General features: G+C 40.6%; 1 protein-coding gene across 2 annotated transcripts in view; it reads left to right on the top strand.

Moving 5' to 3' along the window:
• The first annotated feature begins 5488 nt into the window (after nt 1-5488).
• Nucleotides 5489-8108, top strand: part of dym (dymeclin) — a 488802-nt gene continuing 486182 nt past the window's right edge. For both annotated transcript variants that reach the window (XM_060828960.1, XM_060828953.1), the window contains exons 1-2: nt 5489-5586; nt 5993-6052. The gene's annotated coding sequence lies outside the window, so the exon portion shown is untranslated. The remainder of the gene's footprint in view (nt 5587-5992; nt 6053-8108) is intronic.

Here is an 8108-nt window from a genome sequence, read left to right as displayed (position 1 = left end):
GTATTCCACTGTAATCAAATGAAATTTACATTGGTTTTCTATGTCCATTTAATTTTATGAACTTATTCAATTAATACTCTCTGATGTACTTATATTTCTGCTGTTCATAAATGAACGATAAACAGATGATGGATCACATTGCTTCTATGAAATCAAATAACCTAATTCCTAGAAATATGAGAACACTATTTACCCTCTCTTTCGGTCCAACAATCAGTTAGATTATGAGTGGTCTGTATCCTAAACTCAGGTGTTTACTTTCGTCCAAATCCCATGGAACCTGTGGATATCAAAAATCTATCACTCAAATAACAAATTATTAATTGAGTTTGCAACTACTGATTTTTGTAAGAGGGGATTTGCATGAAGAAATTGTTCCTAACTTCTCTCCTGAATACAGTTTGAGTTTAGGGCTATGTCCTCAACTCTCCCAGCAGGAAAAAAAAAGTTTGCCTCTTTCAACTTCTTTCAAAATCCAGTTCTTTCCTCAATCTAATTACCCCTCAACTTTCTACGTTCCACAGTGTACAAGCCTAGCTTATGTAATTTCTCCCAATCACCTAACACTTGGGAATCTAGCAACAAGTTGGTGGGCATATAATGCACTACTTCCAAAGCTACTATATTGTTTCTAATGTGCAGTGTCCTGAACTACATAGAGTACCAATGTGTTCTAATGAGGACTGTGTGTGGTTTTGGCAAAATTTTCCCTCTATATTCTACTTTTCTTGTAATTAAGACTAGCATACCATTAGACTTTGATTTTTGTGCATAATTTGTATATTTCAGTGATTTAGTCATATGCATGACTTCACTCTTGAAATCAGTACTGTTTTGACCAATTTAACTAACAATGGCTTTATATGTATATGCTCTCATCTACCGCACTATAACACAAATTTTTGTATCATTGGAAAATTTCAATAAATGGCTGTTGTGAGAATTAATGAATAATGTTATGGCAACAGTAAACATGAACTTATCAGTTTATAACTTGCAATATCTGTGACATTCAAGGACTAAATGTTTTATAAAGGACAGATGCTCACCTAAAATGGATGTTGCAACCACCTGATCACAGATGATTTCCCCGGAGTTGTCTTAATATGTAATTAATAGCATATCTCCTACCACTACAATGGTGCAGCAAATCAGTGATGTCATTGACATTCTCCTGCCTCAAAAAGAAAGCCTAACATCAAACTGGGTGAGACTGGAACTATATCAGGAATATTCACCATTGCTTTCGGACAGAAGACAGCAATGATTTTCATAAAAGAACTGCGGAGGCCGGGGATTTGAAAGAAAGACAAAAAAAAACTGCCGAGAAACCTCAGCAGGTCTAGCAACATCTGTGGAGAGAAAAACAGCGTTAACGTTTCGAGTCCAGCAACCTTTCATCAGAACTGAAAACGATTTTCAATTCTGTGGCCAACAGAATTGTATTTCCTGAACTTTGTAAAATTATTCGAGAGCCACGCTTCCCCTATCTCACCGTCAGCTTTGTTACCACATTGGGGTAATGTTTAGAATAGGAATGAGCAGTGATATACTTGCATGCTGCCTGCCACCTCACAGCACTACCTGATCGCTGCAAATAGCTATGGCTTCGCCACTCAATTTCATTCATTAAGCAATGGTTTCCGCTCAGCCATTCATAAACCCGGAACCGCTCCTGCCGGATTGGTCAACATCTCCCCGTACACAAAGCTTAACCAACCGCAGAGTCTCCAACAAATCGCTGGCTCAAACAGTCACTGAAATTGTCAACCGGCTGTAATGTTAAAATTAGAAAATGCTTGTCAATTTCAGTACAAAAAAAAGGCAATTAAGTGAAATTCTAATCTTAATTTATATTCTACTTCTACTGTCACGGGCTGTTTGCATACTTTACAAAGAAATTTCATTTGTGAAGCTGCTCTCCGTTGTTTTGTAGCGATGTAGCCCCGCAATGTTCCAAGTCTGCACATGCTTGCACTGTTCTTCGCCTAGTGGTAGCATTGGTTTTAAACAAAACCTGCCCATACTGATTTTACTATGTTATCTATGACTGAAGCCAGCCAACAGAGTCAACACCAAGAAAATTTGCCTCTCCCTTTTTATCTATACAGGTATTATAAATTAGGCAAAAGTGAGGATTGCAGATGCTGGAAACCAAAGTCTGGATTAGAGTGGTGCTGGAAAAGCACAGCAGGTCAGTTGGGTAACCAGCAGCTGTCTGTAACCGTTAACTTGAAAGTATAATGCAACAGATTCAGGAATACAAACGAATACACAGATTGACCTATATTAACAAGTGTTGTTGCCCTTTGCGGACACTAATTTAAGAGAGAGGAATGGACTTAAACACAAGATTTGGCATCGATCAATTGCAGCTGTTTTAGTTTGGTTCCTATTATTAAAGAAAGCACATTCCAACAAAAGTTTTAAAAAATTGTTTGATATGTTTGGAAACTTTTTAAAAGCATATTGTTATGGTGAATCTGCAACATTCGCTTAATGTCACGTTCGGAAAATTAGGGCTCATGGGATTGGGATTATGTTAGGTTAAAAATTGATGATTAAACAAAAAAACAGGCTGGCGATCCTTCATCATAATTGATGAAAGATCATTGATTTGAAAGATTTCTCTCTCCACAGATGCTGCTAGGTCTGCTGAGCATAGCCAGCATTGTAGTTTATTTTGGAATTTCAGATTTCCAGCTTTATTATAGTAACCCTGTGTACTCTCGTATTAGAGTTCTCCCTGGGTATGACTAACATTTACCCCACATGTAAACATTGCTTCTTTTTCATTCATTCCTGGGAGTGTGGGTGTCACTGTTGAGGCCAGCAATTATTGGCCATCCCCACTTGCCCAGAAGGCAGTTAAGAATAAAACATCTTTCAAACAAAACAAACATTGGTGGCATTATGACTAGCGAGGAAGGTTGTCAAGGATACAGCAGGACATAGATCAGTTGTAAAGTTGGGCAGAGAAATGGCAAATGGAGTTTAAACCAGACAAGTGTGAGCTGATGAATTTTAGGAGGTCAAATACAAGAGGAAAGCATAAGGTATCTGTCAGGACCCTTAGGATCTTTGGGTGCAAGTCCAAAGCTCCCTTAAAGTGGCAATGCAAATAGAAAAGATGGTGAAAAAAGGTGGATGGTATACTTGCCTTCATTGGTCTGGGCACTGACTATAAAAGTTGGCAAGTCATGTTGCAGCTGTATAAAACTTTAGTTGGGCCACATTTGGAGTATTGTGTACAGCTCTGGTTTCCATACCATTGGAAGGATGTGGAAGGTTTGGAGAGAGTGCCAAAGAGATGACCAGGATGTTGCTGGATTGGAATATATTAGCTACAAAAGGTTGACAAACTTGGATTGGTTTCACTAGAGCATCAGTGGCTGAGGGGTGATCTGATAAAAGTATATAAAATTATGAGAGGCATGGACAGGGTGGATAGTCAGAGTGTGTTTTCTCAGTGTGAAAATGTCAAATAATAGGGGCCTAAGATAAGTCAAAAATAGGTTCAAGGTGAGAGGGGAATGTTAAAGGAGATGTGTGAAGCAGGTTTTTTACACAGAGAGTAGGTACCTGTAACATGCTGCCAAAACCCCATTTATATTGGGACAGTTAAAGTCTCCTATTCGTATGGCCACCTTATTCGTACTGGAAGAAATTTGTCTAGATATGTGTTCTTCTATCTCCCACTCACTATTCAAGAGTTTGTTGTGTACTCCTTGTAGTATGACTGTACCTTTTTTATTCCTGAACTCAAACCACAAAGCTTAATTTGTTAATCCCTTTAGTATATCATCCCTTCTCACAACTGTAATTGATTCGTTAAATAATTATGCTACACCCCCTCCTTTTTTGTAATCCACTCTATCCTTCACACAGGATAGAGTGTCCCTGTCAATTAAGCTGTCAATTTTGTCTCTCAATTAGTCTTTATTTCATTATAACAATGACATCATGCTGTCATATGTCTACCTGTACCTTAGTTCATCTGCCTTGTTTATAATTTTCCTAGCACTGAAATATAAGCAGCTCAACCCATCAATTTCTTTTGTTGGTCGCTTTTTAATCCTCATTTCTTTTCTCTTCCAAAGTCTTTCCTCCTCACTAACTACCGAACTATCAATTTTCATGTTATCTGTGAACTTACTGATCATACCTCTTACATGATGTCTAGATCAATGTTGAGAGTGTGGTGCTGGAAAAGCACAGCAGATCAAGCAGCATGCAAGGGCAGTAGGATCGATATTTTGGGCATAAGCCCTTCACCAGGAATCCTGATGAAGGGCTTATGCCCAAAATGTTGATTCTCCTGCTCCTCAGATATACTATTTGACCTGCTGTTCTTTTTCAGCACCGCACTCTCGACTGTGATCTCCAGCATTTGCAGTCCCCACTTTCTCCACTTAGATCAATGTGCACAACAAACAATAAGGGACCCAGCACCGAACCCTGTGGTACACCAAGGGGCGCAGGTTTCCAGTCACAAAAGTAATGTTTGACCATCACCCTCAGCCTCTTACCATTAAGCCAATTTTGGACCCAATTTGCCAAATTGTTTGCATTTTATGGGTTCTTAACTTCTTAACCAGTTTGCAGTGTGATACCATGTCAAAAGTCTTTTTGAATATATCAACTGCACTTCCCTCATCTACACACCTCGCTACTTACTTAAAAAAACAAATTTGTCAGACACCATCTCCTCCTGATAAAGCTATGCTAAGTATCATGATTAATCCTTGTATCTCCTAGTAGAGTTTAATTCTGTCCCTCAGAATAATTTCCTCCCACTAATGTTAAATTCACTGGGCTGTTGTTTCAAATTTTCCAGCACATTATTTTCCCTGCCAACAGATAATTTGTGTCCATCAATTAGTTATTACTAAAGAACTAATAAAGCCTATTCCTCTCCAAACATTTTAACACTACCAGTGAACTTTCCAATAGTGATGAAACAATTAAATTTACAGTTGTTAACAGTACCAGCTACTGGTACCTGTCCTTTCCGCTGCTAGAATGTGCAAAATAGCAGTTTTCTACATTAACTACACTTCAAGAGTATTCAAATAGAACAGAAATTGTTGGAAATGTTCAGTAGGTGACACAGCATCAAATGACAGAGATCAAGAGCTACCATTTCTCTGTCCATTCATGCAACCTGATTTGCTGAGTGCTTTGCGAACAGTTCAACTTCTAGTCTTCAGGATCAGCCGTGTCTTCCTGTTGCTGCAACCCTGCTTCGATAGCAATAAAACACCGTGGTCCTGAAGGGGGTTATATAAATGAATGCAAGTCATTTTTTTCAGTCACACAAGTACAGTAACATACGGTTTGGGAACAGGTAGAAAAGTAGTGACTGAAAGCTGCCAAAGGCAAGCCCAGGCCATCTGTTGAAAGGAAAACTACAACTCCCAGAAGGCATAGCGTCGCCCAACCACAAGCGGGAGGCATGCGCGTGCTGTGCGACTCTGACGTGGATGGCCCGTGTGGGTGGGCGGTTGGTGCAGTGCGCGAGGAGTCGGTGTTTGTCTGTCGGTAACAGCTCGTGCGGCCAGCCGGTGGGACAAGGGAGACAAACAGGTGAGTAAGATGGTCAAAGGAGCGGTGTACGTCTGCTGTTCTCACATTGACCTGGGGCTGCCTTGAGTGCACAGGCACTGGGGTTGTCAGCTCTCAACGTTAGGCCTCTTCAAGAGAACTCAGCCGAGATCGGACGATTTGTATTATCCAGGTCCCTATAATGTTGATGGGCGCGAATTAAAGTTGAATGTAGTGCAGTGCGGGTAAGTTATTTAATAAAACAGCGTACATTTTTGGCGCACCCTTAATCTGGAAATGCGTCATAAAGAACACCTCCACCAAATAAAGCGTTGATATGTAATTTTGGGAACCTAGAGCATGTCTTAGACTGTATGCTGTTCCTCATCTTTTTTTCTTACTTGCACTGACTGCAGTATTAAAAACAGCATTATTATATAATTAACAGATCTCCACCAGGGCTTTTTTTGGATGTGTTTGTCTGTCCACTCTTCCCTTGAAGTTGGAGGTAAGTAAAATAAATTTTTCAAACGAGACACTTATTCTTATTTCATAACGTTTGGAAAATTGATGTAGAACTGCATAACCAATGAGAAACAGTTTTGAGGGCTGTGAAGTTATCTATAATCTGGAATTATTTTACCTTTTTTTTGGAATGCTTGGGAAGTGGAAGAAAGAATTATCTTAAAGATCTATGTGTGTTTATCATTAGATTAGATTCCCTACAGTGTGAAAACAGGCTGTTCGGCCCAACAAATCTATACTGACCCTTCGAAAAGTAACCCACCCAGACCCATTTCCCTCTGGCTAATGCACCTAACACTACGGGCAATTTAGCATGGCCAGTTCACCTGACCTGCACATCTTTGGACTGTGGGAGGAAAACAAAGCACCCAGAGGAAACCCACGCAGACACGGGGAGAATGTGCAAACTCCACACAGTCACCCAAGACTGGAATCGAAACTAGGACCCTGAGGCAGCAATGTTAACCACTAAGCCACCGTGCCACCCTTTGAATATGCTACAGATGAGGATTCTACTTTTGTAGAGTCACAGTTTTTACACCATGGAAAGAGGCCCTCATGCCCATTGTTCACACTGGTCAACTAAAATCTCTCTCTATTCTCATGCCATGTTCCAATGTTTGAGTTGTAGCCTATTATATTATGGAATTTCAAATGCTCATCTAAATGCTTAAACATCTTGAAAATTGCCATCTGTGTCACCCTGTTTGAGTTAGAGTTCCAGATACCCACCTGGGTGAAAAAAAATCCTCTCTCAACCTTCTGCTTATTACCTTAAAACTATACCCTGTAGTTATTGACCCCTTACCTAATGGGAAAAAGTTTGTCCCTTTTGCTCCCCATAGATCTGTACACCTCAGTCAAATTCCCCTGCCCTGCAGCCTTCACTGCTCTAAGTAAAACAAACCCAGCCTTTCTAGTTTTTCATAGCTGAATAGCTGCAGCCCAGGAAACATCCGGGTGAATTTCTTCTGCACCCTCTGAAGTTCATTCACATCTTATCCTTCTCACCACAAGTGCACATAGAACTCCAGTTGTGGCAAACTGTTATGTACAGCTACAGCATAACTTTCTTGCTCTTGTATTCAGTACCTTGACTAATAAGGCAAACATCCAATATGACTTTTATCGTCACCTTATCCACCTGTCCTGCTTTCTAGCATTCACACTAAGGTCCCTCTGAACCCCTGTGCCTGGAATCGTACCACTAAATGTGTACTCACTTGCCTTTTCAGACCTCCCAAAATGCATCATTTCACGTTTTTCAGAACTATTTACTGTGTCACCAATTTTCATGTCATCTGTTCCTGATCATGCCTTGTTAGGTCAGTCTTGTAGGGAATCAGTAGTACACCACTGGACACAGGTTTCCAGTCACCCAAACATCCTTCCACCATCATCCTGTGCTTCCTGCCACTTAACCAGTTTTAGCTCCAATTTACCAATTGCCCTAGATCTGATGAGCTATTAGCTTCTTAATCAGTCCGTCATATAATACCTTGTCAAAAGCCTTAGTAAAGTCCATGTTGACTACAATGATTGCACTGCCCTCATCTGCGTGTCTAGTTGGCTCCTCAAAAATTCCAGTCAAATTTGTTTGATGTGATCTCTTGTTCAGTAATTGAGATGTACAGCATGGAAATAGACCCTGCGGTCCAATCCATCCATGACAACCAGATATCCCAACCCAATCTAGTCCCATGTGCCAGCACCTGGCCCATATCCCTCCAAATCCTTCCTATTCATATACCCATCCAAATGCCTCTTAAATGTTGCAATTGTACCAGCCTCCACCACATCCTCTGGCAGCTCATTCCATACCTGTACCACCCTCTGTGAAAAGGTTGCCCCTTAGGTCTCTTTTATGTCTTTCCCATCTCACCCTAAACCTATGCCCTCTAGTTCTGGACTCCCCGACCCAGGGAAAAGACTTTGCCTATTTACCCTTTCCATGCCCCTCATGATTTTGCAAACCTCTATAAGGTCACCCCTCAGTCTCCGACGCTCCAGGGAAAACAGTCCCAGCCTGTTCAGCCTCT

This window comes from Hemiscyllium ocellatum, chromosome 1 (genome assembly GCF_020745735.1).
Source record: "Hemiscyllium ocellatum isolate sHemOce1 chromosome 1, sHemOce1.pat.X.cur, whole genome shotgun sequence".
Lineage (NCBI taxonomy): Eukaryota > Metazoa > Chordata > Chondrichthyes > Orectolobiformes > Hemiscylliidae > Hemiscyllium > Hemiscyllium ocellatum.
This window is presented reverse-complemented; position numbering and strand designations above follow the sequence as displayed.